The 16,591-nt window shown below is 45.6% G+C and overlaps 1 long non-coding RNA gene across 1 annotated transcript in view; it reads right to left on the reverse strand.

Annotated features, from left to right (window-relative positions):
- LOC141279365 (uncharacterized) overlaps positions 1–16,045 on the reverse strand; it is a 48,740-nt gene extending 32,695 nt beyond the window's left edge. Inside the window, exons 1-2 of the long non-coding RNA XR_012333456.1 lie at positions 15,735–16,045; positions 3,237–3,396 (exon numbers count right to left, since the gene is read on the reverse strand). This is a non-coding gene — a long non-coding RNA (uncharacterized lncRNA). The remainder of the gene's footprint in view (positions 1–3,236; positions 3,397–15,734) is intronic.
- Positions 16,046–16,591: the final 546 nt, after the last annotated feature.

A 16,591-nucleotide genomic window follows, 5' to 3' on the forward strand; every position in this document is an offset into this window, starting at 1 on the left:
TCACCAACCACGTAGAGCCCAGACTTCACACTGCCTCGCTAAAAAAGCCGACTCCAAGCAGCAAAGAGAGTGCAGAGGACTCCACTGAGGACCTCTTAGGAAGGTCAGGAGAGCACTGTATCACACACCATAAAGAAAAGTAGATCAAAAGTTCAGCTTTGAAAACTCACTTTCCTTGCCAAAGCCCTCTGCCCAGGTATTGACAGTCTGATCTCCTCTTTTCTTTCCCATAGACCCATTCCTTGTGGTGTTTTCAGCAGTTTGGCTTTAGCCACTGCCTTGACTATCCCACAAAAACTTGAGGGCTGGCTGGTCCCAGCACCCCTAAAAAAGCATTTCAACCACCATATCTATTCTCCCGCCAATAATGCCTCTGGCATCAAAGCCCCATCCTTGAGCATCTCATCAAAAATTTTACCCAACAGATCTAGAGCCCTTCTGCAGGTGTGTGTGCAGATTCCACCAAGAAAATAGTATTATCTCAGTGATGACTGTCTTGATCCTCAGGTGACTTTAAGTTTGCTTGACTGTGAGCTCTGTAATAATAGCTGACACTTATCCCACGCTCCCTCTGCCAGGCACTAGTCTAAGTGCTCCACAAGGACCTTTTCATTTATTCTCATGACAAGACTTTATGATTAAGGATCATCGTTGCCCTGGTTTTACAGATGAAAACCCAAGGTATGGAAAGTTAAGTAGCTTGCCTGCGATCACACAGAAAGTGGCAGGCCTGGCATTCCAACACAGTTGGCTCCAAAGCCCACAGTCTGAAGCAATAGGCCACAGGGGCAAAGGCTGGGTGGTTCTCAGGGCCCAGTTCCCAGCCCTTTGCACAAAGAAGCCCCCCACAATAGAGGGGTGTCGACTGTTTGCTGGGGAACCAGATTTGGTTGGTCTTATTTCCTGTCTTCTATTTTGGAACACCTGTTCCTCCCCTCCCTTACATTTCATTATTCAATTCAACTCAAAAAAAAAAAAATCACATATGGAGCTGTGTATCATGTGCTGGGCACTGTGCCTGGCGGTGGAGAAACAAGGAAATATAAGGCAGAGTCCATGTCCTTTTGTGTCAATGTCACTGCAGGTAAGAAAGACACAGTATCCAATAAAGTATAACACAACATTGAAAATGCCACATGGGAGACATTAGAATACAGAGGTGACCCTGCAGGTGAGGGCGTTCCCTCTGGAGGGAGAGGCAGGGAATGGTGCCTGGAAGAAGAGGTAACTGGGCTGGATGTTAAGGAAATGGGGATGGAAAAGAAAATAACTCTCAGCTACAAAGTCACAGCATTGTGTCCCAGCTCCATCTCGCTGTGTAATAAAGGTTGAGTGGAAGAAGGAGAGATGTCAGAGGTGGAGCTCAGGAGAGGCTGGCTTGGAGCAGCCTTGATACCCGGCTAGCAGCCTGACACACCCCCTGAGAGAGACAGGGAGTCAGAGAGGCGCCTGGGCAGAGGGGGGCTGGGGTCCTCCTCTCTGTCTGGGCCAAGCACGCTGAGGACACCATGGAGAACGGGCGGGATAGTGTCTGCACCGTAGCCCACAGACCAGTGAGAAGGCTCGTGGAACGGTCCACAAGAGGAAGAGACAATGGTCTGGATTTGGGAGGAAAAGCCAAGTGTTTGAGGGTTTCTTAATGAGATGTGGAAGTTTTGACATCATAGGCTCCACTCTTTTAGTTTTGGTGATAGCACTGTTGTTTAACCACATTGATAGAGTTTTTCTTGGTTAATTCTCTAAATTCTCATGACTTGAGGTAAGATTCCTTGATTTATCAAATTGAGGAATCCACTTTATTCTCTGGATATATTTCCTAAAGTCCAATCAGGAGTAAGAAGCCACCATTGCCCATCAGCTATTTCTTTTCATCTATCTTTTTCTGATCTCTTTCTGAGAAAAACATAGTTCAGGATCTCTGATCTCAGATTCACAATTTCTTGCTGAGATTTTAGAAAATTGGGAGCTTGAAAAAGTGTGGCACAGGGAAGTAATTTTCCAGCAGGACTGTCTTCATTGGTCCATGTTCTCTGTCCAGCTAATTACCTTCCACAAAAGCCAGGAATGAGTTGAACTGACCCATGGGAAGCCCCAGTGATGTGTGGGCCCTGGGAAGGGTTGGCATCGCTGTTTTTTCAAGTTTTGATCTATAAAACCACACAGATGGGAGAGTAGGCAATTGTATCTGCCAAACTCTTGCAACCCAGGTATTGGTTGACCCTCAATAAATGCTTGCCTGATGAATGAATGAAATGGAGAACAGGAGTGAGACAGATTGTATGTGGTCAAATAAACTTGAACTTGCTTGAATTGTGTACCTTCAACCTTACAGAAACTGAGGGAGCTAAGACAGTTCATTATCCAGTCTTCTCAGAGAGGTCCAGGTATTGGAACCACAGGTGTAGCCCAGAATCTGGAACCTGGTAATGAGAATGTAACCCACTGAAACTGAACCTATTAAATTTCAACATTTATAGATCAAGACCAGCAAAGCAACCTCCTGAGTGGAGTCTTCTTTCTGCCTCCAGTCTATCCCTAGTACAATCTGTTGGAGTTGCTGTTCTAAAACAGAAATCAGAAGGAAACTCTGCCCTGTGGGAAACAACTCCCCCTCACCTATCCAATAAAGGGGGATCAACGTTCACGAGAGCCTACAATATGCCGTGAGTGTGCTAGGAATTTATACTTCACCTTGTTTCATGCTATCAACCGCCCTCTGGGGCAGGCGTTATGTCCCCATCTTATAAACATGGATCTGAGACTCAGAGAGGTAAAGTAATTTGTCCTCAGTAATATAGCCACCAAGTAATGGAACTCAGAGTCAATTCGCTCCAAACCCCAGGACATTTCTCCTCATACTGCACTGCCAGAAATCATTTCCATTATCTCACACTGTCCAGAAGCCTTTGTAGGGCTGTAGGCTCCTTATGAGCTGACTCCATCCCACATTTCCAGCCTTATCTCCCTCACTCCACGCCCTTCTCTCCCTGAGCTCCTGCCACAATCATCCATGAGGTATTTCAGGAGTGGTCATGTGCTCCCAGGTCACAGACCTTTTGCAGTACTGTTGTTCTCTGGTCTGTATACCTTCCCCTTTCTCCACCAGACAAACTCCTATTCATCCTTCAAGATCCAGCTCAAATATCCCCTCCCTATGAAATTTTCTCTGATCATTCTCCCCCACCTAGGCAGTTGGTGGCCCCCTGCCCAGAGCTCCCATTGCCCTCAGTACCTACCTCCATCACTGCAAGCAGCTCTCAGTCTCTTCCTGTCTGACATCCCATTAGCCACGATTCCATGTTTAAGAATCCATTGCAGGCAGATTCTGTGTGCTGCCAGCCCTCCAGCCAGGCAGATGCCACCCTCTCTCTGTAGAAAGCACTAACACAGCATTCCCTACAGTGAAATCAGGCAGTTGTTTAAAAACAAAATCCTTCCCGGGTAGAATTAACCATCCCGTGAGCTGTGGTTTTATTCACAGTGCAGTATGTGAGTATGTGGTGCCTTTTCCCATTTTGCACAAGGCGCTACGTTCCTCTTTTTTTTATTATGACTATGAAATGTATGGGCTATGAAACCTTGACATTAAATTAGCCTCACACTGTCCCTTCTCTTCCCACTCCTGTTCTATGAATAGTAGACTGTGCTGAGAGCAGGACAAATGGATCAAACGTGACACCACTTTACTGGGGAGGCTAAAGCCCAAGATTAGGGACTAGCCGGCTGAGGGGCTGTGATCTGCACATAAGCCCCTGCATCATTCGTTTTCTGCTGATCTCGTTCTTTGGGCTGGGATAGTACATTGCCTTCTGTGCACCTGCTTGTGCATTCTGCTCATGAAAATAACAACTGCGATTACTAATACAATAATAAATAGCTATCACTGATTGCTTACTATGTTCCAGGAAATTTTATACGCTTTGTCATGCTCCCTTCAGCACAGACTTGCACATGTAACGGCTTTGTAGTTAAAAACAGGTTCTGGGGTCAGACAAATGTGGATTTAAATCCTAACTCTCCTCTTCCTCTCTGTGTGACCCTGAGCAAGTCATTCAACCTCTCTAAGCCATAAAATCCTCATGTGTATAAAATAAGAGTAATAAATATGCCTGTCCTTGAGTTCCTGTGAGAACTACATTCATCACTGTATGGAAGAACTGGTAACTATTTATCACCTTACTATCCCTACTATGCAGGATGAAGAAACTGTGTGGCTCAGAGAGGTTAAGTAGCATGCCAGTTGTTACACAGCTGTTAAGTGGTAAGGCTGGGATTTGAGCCCAGATCTGTTTCTTTCCAATGCAGCATAGCCACACTGCACAGTGGTTAAGAGTACAGCTGCCTGGGTTCAAATTCTGGCTCTGCTGCTTGCTAAGCTTTGTGATCTTAAGCAGATCACTTACCCTTTTCTCTGTGACTCAGTCTCTCCATTTGTAAAATAGGTGTGATGGGTCTGTTGTGACAATTAAATACGTTGGCATCTGTACAGCTCTTAGGAGAGTGCCTGAAATACAGTAAATGCTGTAAGTGTTTGCTATTACAATGACTTTCTTAAATTTCCAACATTGGGTCTGGTTGGACTCCCGTTGCAGTAGTTAGGGTGAGCGATGCTGGAAATTTGGGCAGTTGCTCTGGACAGTTCAGTTCTTTTTGCTGCTCTAAGATACTTCTCAGGTCCTTAAATCTCCTCTAGTATAAATATTCCCAGGTTCTTCAACTGCTCCTAGTGACACCGCTGTAAAAACTGTCCCTACCACTAACCACGGTCTGGTTGCTTCATCCTCTAGAGCGTCCTCCAGACCAGGTATCAGTCCTCTATCTATTAGGGGACTGATACCTGGTTTGGATAATTCTTTGTTGTGAAGGGGCAGGGGAAGTAGCCACCCTGTGCAGTGTAGGATGTTTAGCAGAATCCCTGGATTCTACCCACTAGATGTCAGTAGAATTCCCTCCCAGTGTGACAACGAAAAATGTCTCCAGACTTTGCCAAATGTCCCTTGAAGGTCAAAATCACCCCCGGTTGTGAACTGCTGGTGTAGAGCTTGGCCCTCAAATGGACAAAATTCTCAGGATATAGTCTGGAGCTGGATATGCAACACTGACCATCTTTTAAGACAGCTGCAGATTACTTTAGCTCCTTTGACTGTTAAGCAGCTCTGTTCTGTCATTGAACTTGCTGACTGCTAAGACCCCTAAGTCTTTTTCACGGTACTGCTACCCTGTGCCGATGGATTTTTGGCCCAAAGTGCATCTCTTCCTCAGAAATGTGTGAGACCGCTCATTGGTCCAGCCTGTATATGATTATCAGGGTAATGCTCTCTAAAAACCACCTTCCCCCAGTGCCAGAAGTGGCCACCCTCTTCTATTCTTCCAACCCCACTCATCTGCAAGCCCTGTTCCAAATGCCACAGCCCCAGAAAGTACCCCAGATCTTTCATTAAAACTCTTCTTTCCCAGCTCGGTCTCCACTGTGCTTTGTTTGCATGCTATGGGCTGTTTCTCCCAGAAGACTGTTAGCTGTTTGAGAGCAAGGGCTTACTCAGGGAAATCCTACAGTTCCATTCATCTGCTTGGTGCAAAACCTGTCCCAGTGAATGTTCTTTCAATGGAGTTATGTCCTGACCAGCTCACACACCCTTCAACCTCTCCTTGCGTTCTAGCACGCCAACACTCAACAATGCTCCCCGGCGTTGAATGCCCTCCACACACTGTATCCACTTACCCACCCAGCCAGTCTCCAGATATATCCACCAATTTAGTCCGCTCACTGCTGCTACCCGGGAACAAGTCTGCCTTATAGTCCACAAATAGCTGCTTTCCTAACCTGAAACACCTACCTCATCCTTAAATCCTAGTCATCTTCTCAGGCACAGCTCATCTCCTATTTAGCTGTTTAGATCCATTTTGGGATGAGACAGGGAAGGAAATGCAAACCCTGTTTTCACAGCTGAGCCTTCCCTTTGTGTGAGTACTGGGGTGATTGCTATAGATTACCCAGTTAGACAGGCATGGGTTCAAATCACAAGTCTGCAGGTTTTCTAACGCTGTGACTTCAGGGAAATTACTTCACCTTCCTACCTCACCTTCCCCATCTGTAGATGAGGCATTTACTTACATGCAAGTGCCTGTAGCACAAGGTAGGTGAGAAGAGTGAGATAATGCATGTAAAGCATTCAGCCCAGACCCCAGCACGTGATACACACTCCAGAAGCATCAGCCGTTATCAGGTCTTCCCTGACCACTCACCTCCTACTGATCTCCCTTCTAGATTCCTCTGGTCCATAGACTAGTGCCATCTGATTTATCCCTCCATTATATACTGTCATATTATTCACTTGCCTGGGTTTACGACTTGGTTGTGTCTCTCCAAATAGACTGTTTAAGTACTCTGATGCCAGCCACTCACTCATTGGACAAATATCTGTGGTGTACTCACTGTGAGCATTGGGCTAGGCCCTGTGGATGGAAAGTGCACAGATATATATCCGAGTTGGACCCTGACCTCTAGGAATTTATGATTTAGTGAGGAAGATAAGATGTGTACAATAAAGAGTTATAACCACGTAGAGAATAACTAGCGTCATTGGAAAGGTGTAAGAGTCCAAATGCAAGAAGAATCCCTGATGCCTGGGATGATCAGGAAAGGCTCAGGAAATCTGGAATATACAGAGATGGATGATGGTGAGAGAATCCTTCATGACAAGATAGAACAAGTTAGGCAAAAACTTGGAGATGGGAAGGCAAGAAGCTTACATGGGAAACTGAGTAGTTTTCTGTGACTTTAGCATGGGGTATGTGAAAGGCAGCAATGAGAGATAAGGCTGGGAGACAAGAGGGGCCTTGAATATAAGACTGAAGAAGTTGGGCATCCCTGGTAGTGCAGTGGTTAAGAATCTGCCTGCCAATGCAGGGGACACGCGTTCGAGCCCTGGTCCAGGAAGATCCCACACTCCGTGGAGCAACGAAACCTGTGCACCACAACTACTGAGCCTGTGCTCTAGAGCCCACAAGCTACAACTACTGAGCCCACATGCCACAACTACCGAAGTCCAGTGCCTAGAGCCCGTGCTCCGCAACAAGAGAAGCCACTGCAATGAGAAGCCCGTGCACTACAATGAAGAGTAGCCCCTGCTCGCCGCAACTAGAGAAAGCCTGTGAGCAACAACGAAGACCCAAGGCAGCCAAAAGTAAATAAATAAATAATAAAAAGACTGAAGTAGTTGTACTTCATTTCTATGGGATGGGGAACCACTGAAGGTTTGAGCAAGGGAAAGCCTTGCTCTGGAAGGAGGCAGGAAGATCATTTATGAGATCCCAACAACAATTCCGGTATGAGATGGAGGGGGTTAGCTTAGGGCAGTGGTTATGAAGATGGGAGAGAGGGATGGATGTGGGCAGGACCCTGTGATATGGAGAGGATGTGGATTACTATGTGGTCTTCACTTGGCCCCCTATAGTCTATTCTTTTCACAGCAGCCAGAGGGACCCTTTGGTCTTTGTATATCAGATCATGTCACTTTTCTGATCAAAACCTTCCAAAGGCTTCTCATCACACTTAGAACTAAATTCCAAACCCCTTTCCATTCTTTTTTTTTTTAATTAATTAATTTTTAATTTTGGCTGCGTTGGGTCTTCGTTGCTGCATGCAGGCTTTCTCTAGTTGCAGCGAGTGGGGGCTCCTCTTGTTGCGGAGCACAGGCTCTAGGCGCGCGCGGGCTTTAGTTGTGGCATGTGGACTCAGTAGCTGTGGCTTGTGGGCTGCAGAGCGCAGGCTCCATAGCTGTGGCGCCCGGGCTTAGCTGCTCCGCAGCATGTGGGATCTTCCCGGACCAGGGCTTGAACCCATGTCCCCTGCATTGGCAGGCGGATTCTTAACCACTCTGCCACCAGGGAAGTCCCCCCCTTTCCATTCTTTACAGCACAGTCTGTATGTGCCGCTTCTCTGGCTTCATCTCTTTACTTTCAACCTGTCACTTGATGCGTTCCAGCCACTGATCTTTCTGTTGCTCCTCAAGCATGCTCCCATCCCTGGACCTTGCATTTGCTATTCCCTCTGCCTGGTACATTCTTTCCCAAGTACCCACATGGCTTGTTCCTTCATCTCATTCTGGCCTCTGCTCAAATCTACTCCCTCAAAGAGACCTCCTCTGATGAAAATAAGCAGCATCTCCACCCCTCACTTTCTAGCTGCTTTATTTTTATTGATAGCATTTACTAACTGACATTATAATACATGTTGATGTGTTTATTGTTTTTTTAAAAAATATGTATTTATTTGTCTGCGCTGGGTCCTAGTTGCAGCATGCAGGATCTTTAGTTGCAACGTGTGGGATCTTTAGTTGCGACATGCGGGATCTAGTTCCCTGACCAGGGATCGAGCCCGGGCCTCCTGCATTGGGAGTGCAGAGCCTTAACCACTGGACCACCAGGAAAGTCCCAATGTGTTTATTGTTGGGTGTCCCCACAGAATGCAAGTTCCATCAGTTTGGGTCCCTGCTGTAACCTCAACATAAATGAATGAGTGAAAAAAAGGGGGAAGTCAAGAAGACACCAGCATTTCCAATCTGGGTTAACGGGAGGCCCAGTGGAGCAATTGACCAAGATGGGAAATACAGGAGAAGGAAGGATTTTGAAAAGAAAAATGAGGTTAATTTCTAACATTTAATCTGCAGTATCAGAAAGAGACCCCAGTATATAATCTTAGATGGTAACTGGGAAAAGGACCGGAATTCAGGAGGGCATTAGGATTTAGGAATCGACCACAGAGAAGTGATTACTCAGCTATAGGATTGAATGGGCCAAGAGCAGAGCAGAGCACCAAACCCATCTGTGAGGCACTCCCAAAATGAGGAAACAGGCAGGGGAAGAGAGGTTGTCAGTAGCTGCCCATTGTTCTTGGGAGTAAATCCCAAACTTTCTCCATGCCTCACAAGACCCCGCATGATCTTTGTTCAGGGCTCCTACCTCATCTCCCCACCACCTTCAGCTATACTGGCCTGCTGTCAGTTTCTTGAATTTACCAAGCACCTTCTTACCTCAGAGCCTTCACAGCTTTCCTTCTTTTTCCTGGAAGCCACCCCCCCAAACTCGCCACTCCTCACCCAGCTAACACTTATTCATCCTGCAGATCTCAGCTTAAATATCACTTCCTCAAACTGTCCTTCCTTGGCTTCCCCTCTCTCAGTCTTCCTCCCTGTTATATGCTTTTGTAACATTCTTGCAAATAGGTGAACACACACACACACACACACACACACACACACACACCGGGATGCAACAGGTAACTGAGACAGAGATAACAGATGACTGTTTGTCTGATGTCTGCCCTCTTAGACCATACACTCACTTCAGGGGCCAGTGGACCAGTGACGATGCCTGTATAATTCACCACTGTGTCCCCAGCACCTAGCACAGTTGTGGTTCATAATAGATGCTCAATTTTAAAAATGCTGAATGAATGAACTGAAAGAGTAGAAAGAGAGGTAGGAGGAGAACCAAACTCGTACAATGACTTATAGTCAAGGCAGATTTCTCAAGCAGAAGCAGGGCGTTGGCACGGTCCAGTGCTGCAGATGAGTGTGACAGGCTGAAGATAAAGGAAAACCAAGAATCCAGGGGCCTAGATTATCACGGCTTTAGGAACCCTATTTAAGTACAGTGATGAGGGAGGGAGACGAGGTGTTGAGGCCTGACAGCAAAGGATGAAGGAGAGTGTGCGTGGGAGAGAAACAGAATCGGCTAGTGTAGACTACTCTCTCAAGAGATAAAGTTAAGAAGGAAGGGAGAACGGAGGCTGGAATTGTTAGCAGAATCACAGAAAGGAATTTGGGGGTAAAGGAGAACTTCATATTTTTATGTCAACAGAAAATATTTGGTCAAAGGGAAAGACAAAATATTTAAAAACAAGTAGGAGATAATTGATGGGGCAAAAGTACCTGAAGAGAAAGGGAACGGGATTGGGGACTCAGGTGGTGAAGCTGGATGTGGGAGTGAGGGGAGAAGACTCAGAAAGTCTGGGCAGATGCCACGTGCTTCATGTGCCTCAGGCCATACCAGCCTCTCTACAGATCCCTTTGAGGCAGATACTGTGTTCATGCCCACCAAGGTGCAAGGCAAGCAAGACCTGAAACATTAAATAGATTATTCCAGGACACAAAACTACTTGATAACTGAGCTGGAATTCAAGCCCAAGGTTGTCAGTTTTCAAAGCTCATATTTCTCCATTATTCTTCATGAGCATCCTAAAGGATGAAGGGGAAGAGGAAGATTTTTCCCTCTGAGATGGGAAAGAAGGGAACGTGGAGGAGTGCAGGGAGGTGGTGAGAGCCCCAGTGAGATGGCCTCCACAGTCAAGGAGGAGACACAGACATCTCTGGGAAGTGGAGCTCAGCTCTAGGAGATGGGAAGGTTTAGAAGAGATGCTAGCAAGTGCAAGAGGAAGCGAGGTGCAGGTGATGAGAGGCTGACCAAGCAGCAGAGAGGATCCTTCTGAAGTTGCACCAGAGGAATTTGGAACGGATCCAAACGGCTTGGTTCCCTGAACTTCCCCAGCAACATGGAGGAGTGGAGACAGTAGAAAGGGTTTGGTCAGGCCTAGAAGTTGGCAAGGAGGGTGAACGGGGAGACTGCAGCAGAAAGACAAGAGAGCCAGACAAAGAGCAGCATCTTTGCAATGACTGAATCTGGGGTCGGGACTGGGCTGACGTTACAGACATTAGGAGAGGAAGGATTTTTGATTGTGAAAATGAAGGGTTTGAAGCCAGCACAGTGGAAAGGTCATCAATATGAGGGTGGGAATCCTTAAGGGAGGCAATGGGAGCTGGAGAGGGGAAGACCATGAGCCTGGTGGGGAACGTCTTGAAGAAGGAGTGGGACCTGCCCAGAAGTCAGTAAGTCTTGGCACGAGGGAATGCTAAATGGATGGAAGTGGACTCCAGAAGAGAGAAGTCCATTGAAGGACAATGATAGGACTATGGCCTGTGTGCTGGCGAGGAAGTCATATGCTTATTGCTTCCCCAAGAAGAAAGAGCACAGAGAGGTGGATCATGAATGGCCCCAGGGGAGAACTCTGTGAAGGGAGCAGGGTCTTGACCAGGCAGTCCAGTTCCCTTGAGACAGTGGTAGCAACGCTTGAGGAGATCACTGACCACCCAGGGAAGCTCATTCCTATGCAAAAGCAGAAGCTCTTTGGGCTTAGAAGGAAGGTCAAGACTGAATTTGTTAAGGAGTGAGATAGCGAGGGAAGAGGTAGGAATAGCAGTATCTGAGGCTGTGCTCTGGATGCTGAGTTTAAGTAACAGGCATTAATTCACTCAAAAAACAATTGTTGAGGGCCTATGTGCCAGAGTCAGAATACAGATAAGACGCAGTTCTCACCCTAGAGGAGCACCACTTAACAGAGAAAACAGATTCATAGTTTCATGGTTAGAATGCAGTCAGATGGCTCAGGTTCAAATCACAGCTTTGCCACTTGCCACTTGAAGTAGACACGTTATTCAAACGCTCTAAACCTCAATTTTCTCATCATTAAATGGAGATAACAATAGGACCCACCTCATTGCCTTGGTATGAAGACTAAACAAGATAATAACATGAAATGAACTTAGCACGGTGCCTAGAACACAGTTCTCATCAATGCTAGTCATTAATATTAAATTAGAATAAAAAGGAGAAGTGCTGAGATATAGGTATGACCAGAGTACTTTTATTACCAGAAGAAATCAGGAAAATACTTGATTATTTCGGGGTGAGGAAGTTCTTTAAAGCAAAACATAAAGCTCAAAAGCCATAAAGCAAATGATGTTCATATTTACTGACATAAAAATGTGAAGCTTAAAAAAATGTGCACCTTCTAAATGACAAGACTTTATAAAGTTAAAACTAAAAATTTGAAAAAATGTTTAACCTCTTTAACAAACAAAAGTTAACATGCATACTATTTTAAAAACCATGTCAGTAGTCAAATTCATAGAAAGAAAAGATAATGGTGGTTGCCAGGGACTGTTGAGAGGGGGGATGGAGAGTTATTGTTTAATGGGCACAGAGTTTCAGTTTTGCAAGATGGAAAGAGTTTTGAAGATGGATGGTGGTGGTGGTGCACAACAATGTGGATGTACTTAATGCCACTGAACTGCACACTTAAAAAATGGTTAAGATGGCAAATTTTATGTTATGTGTATTTTACCACAATTTTTTAAAAAGCCATTACAACTGAGTAAAAAATGAAATTGAACACTTCCGTAGGAAAATGAGCGATGGATGTGAATAATCATTTTCAGACAAGGGACACAAGTGATGATTAAACACGAAAAACTATTCAACTTCAACAACAATTGAAGACAGGGAAGTTTTTGACCAATTAGATAACAAAGAAGAAACACAGTGATAATATCCAGTCATGGCTGTAAAGATTCAGACATTCTTACCAGCCGTGGATGGGAGTGTAACTGGGCACTGCCTTTTTAGAAGACAATCAGGCTGTAGCTATCAAAATACAAAATGGGATGCCATTTGGTGCAGTAACAGAGAAATAGCCACTCGAATGTATAAAGGGATTTATCTCAGTATTGCTTGTAATTTAGAAAAATAGGAGCTACCTAGATAGCTATCAAGAAACTGATTTTTTAAATGATGGTACAAGCACATGGACCAATAAAATATCCATTGAAAATCAAGGTTGTTACCTTCTAATGTGAAAAGAAAAATGAGAGATAGTAATTGAAAAATTTCAATCCATAGTATTATTGTATGATTTTTTTTTACTTTCCCTTCTTTCTTTATTTTTGTTTGTTTGTTTGTTTGTTTGTTTTGTGGTATGCGGGCCTCTCACTGTTGTGGCTTCTCCCGTTGCGGAGCACAGGCTCCGGAGCGCAGGCTCAGCGGCCATGGCTCACGGGCCCAGCCGCTCCGCGGCATGTGGGATCTTCCCGGACCGGGGCACGAACCCGTGTCCCCTGCATCGGCAGGCGGACTCTCAACCACTGCGCCACCAGGGAAGCCCTCCTTTCTTTATTTTAAAAAAAAGAGTTAATGTATGTTTGTAAGTGCAGAAAAAAAGAACTCAGTGATACCAATGGCCACCTGGGAGTGGGAAGGGAGGATTTTGCTTTTGACTTTATATACCTCTCTGATGCTTGCTTGAGGTTTCTAGGAGCATTTTCTAATTTTGTGGTAAAAGAAACAAACATGGGAAAATATGGAAGAAGTCAAAAGTGTTTTAGGAGCCCAGAAACAGGAGTAACTAACAGCCTGGGGAAAGTGTCACAATGGAGATGAGGTATGACAAGGTGCTGCGAGGTGAACAGGAATGTGTTAAGAGGAGAAGATGATAAAAGGCACCCCCAGGATGAGGGAGTAGGCGCCTGGGAGACAAGGGCGAGTGAGGCCAGGGAACTGACCAGGCAAGACAAGTCACTGAATTGATGAAATCAACTCCTCCAAATTACAAGCAGAATGTTGGCTTAAAAGACTACAGTCGGCCCTCCGTATCCACGGGTTCCGCTTCCCTGGATTCAACCAACTGCAATTGTGTACTGTCCCGGGTTGGTTGAATTCCCAGATGTGGAACTGGGGATACGGAAAGCAATTATAGGACGTGAGCATCCAGAGGATTTTGGTATACATAGCGGGTCCTGGAACCAATGCCCCGCGATACCAAGGGTCAACTGCGGCTTCATTCACCCCAAAGTATTTATTGAGCATATACTATGTGTTTTGGACACAATCATAAATAAAGCCCACAGGAATCCTCTTTCTTTCAAGTTGTTTTCAGTCTAATGGGAGAGGAAGACATCAAATACATTTAACTAAAATAATAAAATAAAATAATTGGCAAGGACTTCAAAGAAAATACCGTTCTACAATGGAGGCTATGAGGAGGCTGGGTGTAGGCAGACCCTTCCAAGGCAGTTACGTTTAAGCTGAATCCTGGAGGATGAGGGCACTCGATTAATAAAGGGGTGGGGGAGGGGCCGAGGCTTCTTAGACAGAGAGAACAGCATGTACAACACTGAGCAGAGAAAAGGCTTGTTTAAGAATGGAAGACAGGTTATTTTCCAAAATAACACCATGCACCTAGCGCCGCTGAACACCTGGAAACACCTGTGCACTTATCAGCTTTTTGTATTAAGTGGCATTTAAATTTTTATTACATGCTGAATTGTGTACTGTAAGCTTTATTCATGTATCATTAGGAATTTCTATCTTTGTGATGCGTTTGTGGGTGTGGGAGAGAGGGGGGGGGGAAAGAGAGAGAGAGAGAGAGAGAGAGAGAGAGAGAGGTTTGGAGTATAATATAGGTATGCTATCTGTCTCTATCTTAAACAATTAAGCACAGAAATCAGTGCACCCTGAAACCATACCCTTTGAAACTGAATACCCTAAGTTTCATGGTGCAAGCTGATTGTTACTGAAAGTCAGATTGAAATTGCAAAAAGTTACAAGGAAGGAGATCATGGAGCTGGGGTACAGCATTTTTAAACTCCTGGCCATTATCTGAATAGCAAAGAGTATAATAACTGATATGCAAAACTCTCCTTCATCCAATTAAATATTGTTGATTTTTTCAAGAGCCAAAGATGCAGCAAACAGTGCCTGCCTTCAGGGAGCTCACAGACAAGTGGGGAAGGCTGACACATGGGACAACCCCACCAGCTAGTAACTGTTAGAAGGGAGCCTACCTATAATACAACAGAAACACACATCCAGGAGCAATGCACTCAGCGAGGGGTGGGAATAGGAGCCCTCCTGCAACAAGAGGTGATGTTGGGGGGCTGGGTAGGAGAGAGTCAGTAGAGGGGTGGCCTTCTACGTAGAAGCAGCAGCGTGAATAAAGAAAGCAGAGCTGAGAGTACACAGTGTTTTCAGGAAATAACTAGCAGGCGTTTGTGGTGAGAAGGTCAGGGAGTGGCTGGAGATGAAGCTGAAAGTTAGGCAGAGAGTCAAGGAATGAAAGGCCTTGAATGGCCTAGGAAGAACTTTAGAATTTCTCCTGCGGGGGTGGTCCCCTCAAAGGTCTTGAGGAGGAGGGAGGTGATCAGAGCAGTGTTTAGGAATCACTCTAACTGCTGTGTGGAGGAGACCTCCCACCCTCACCCCAGCCTGGCCTCTGTACCCCAGTGGTTTTAATGGGGGATGGAGGAAAATATCAGCTGGTTCTAGCCTTTCTTCCCCAGTAGGGTGGACTCTGCACACCCACCCAGCCATTTTCTCTAGGGATGATGGGAACCAGGGGGGTGGGGCAGTGTCCTTATGAAGCCCCGTGCACACCACTGCTCTCCTACCCCCACCGCCCTTAAGAGATGCCCATAGTCCCTTCACAGGCTCAGACAGAGCTAAAACCTGGCTTCAGACTCCTTCCTAGAGGGAGCAAAGAGGAAGCTTATCCTTTATGTGCCCAGGAGACAGTCCAGCTTGATGCTGGGTTATTTCCTAAGCTGAGCGTTCTCGATGACTTTATATTTCAATTTGGGATAAGCCTTTGTCATTTAGGAGTTATTTTTCTGGCTGCAGATCAACAATGGCAAATATGGACACCGGGAACAGGCCCAGAGTCCCAAAATGATTAATATCCTGTGCTGTGAGATGTCAAAACGCAATGATAGCCAAAGCTTTTAGAGAGCCAGGCAGTACAGTGTGATGGCAGTCAGCCCCTTGAGTCATGGGGGTGGGGGGGAAGATGCTATAATTCCAAGATACTAGGTCAATGAAACTGAAAAAAGGATCTGAAAACAAACCTCCTCGTGGACGTTCATTTTCAGGAAACGCTCTGTGTTGGTTTGCTGAGCTCCAGTTATCCACGGCTTCTCTAGGGAAGCTCAGCCATCCCAGGTTTACTGTCCTCTTGCTCTACGCTCCATCACTTGGCTTTGGCCAGTTGCAGTCCTGCCTCTCCAGACTGTCACATATCAATTGCTCTGTTTATCTTATTGTTGGCCTGTTTTGGAAACACTCTCCTAGACTCCTGTCTGACTCATAGGTTAAGGAGCATGAGTAATTCTTCTGGAACTCACTTGGAACAGGAGGGAACCCTTCCCACTTGATTTCCGGTCCTAAAAAAGACAAGATAGTTCACACAGGATGCTAATTACTTTTCATCTTCAACAGTTAGTGTGGCCTGCCCCTGCTTGGAAAACTGCCTTTTGCACCATAGGGTTTAGAAATTTGAACACCTCCAAGCATTTATTCAGAATTATAAAATGACACCAGAATATCATTTTGCTGTGATTAATGTTCTGGCTGAAGTTGAAGTTTTTGTTACAGAGGAAACCCAAATGATCTCTCTTAATGAGATGTGAAAATTAGGGGGAATAAACAACAATACTTCACCTCTGAACTCTTCTTGTTGGGTTGTTGGTGTAGGGAATCGCCCATTGTCTTCTCTGCTGTTTTTGGCCTGTCCTTCCAAGCAGTGATGTAAACTCTCTGAAGTTCTTTCACCCCAAATGGGTGTGGCTTCTTTTGGAGCCAGAACAGTTTGGCGTCCACTGCCTGTAGCAGAGATGGTAAGAAAGTGGCTCCGTATCCCTCTGTTTCTAAACCAGCTTCAGAGAGAAGTAGCCCCTTCAGAGGACCTGGGTACTGAAGAGCTTTT

This window comes from Tursiops truncatus, chromosome 8 (genome assembly GCF_011762595.2).
Source record: "Tursiops truncatus isolate mTurTru1 chromosome 8, mTurTru1.mat.Y, whole genome shotgun sequence".
Taxonomy (NCBI): domain Eukaryota; kingdom Metazoa; phylum Chordata; class Mammalia; order Artiodactyla; family Delphinidae; genus Tursiops; species Tursiops truncatus.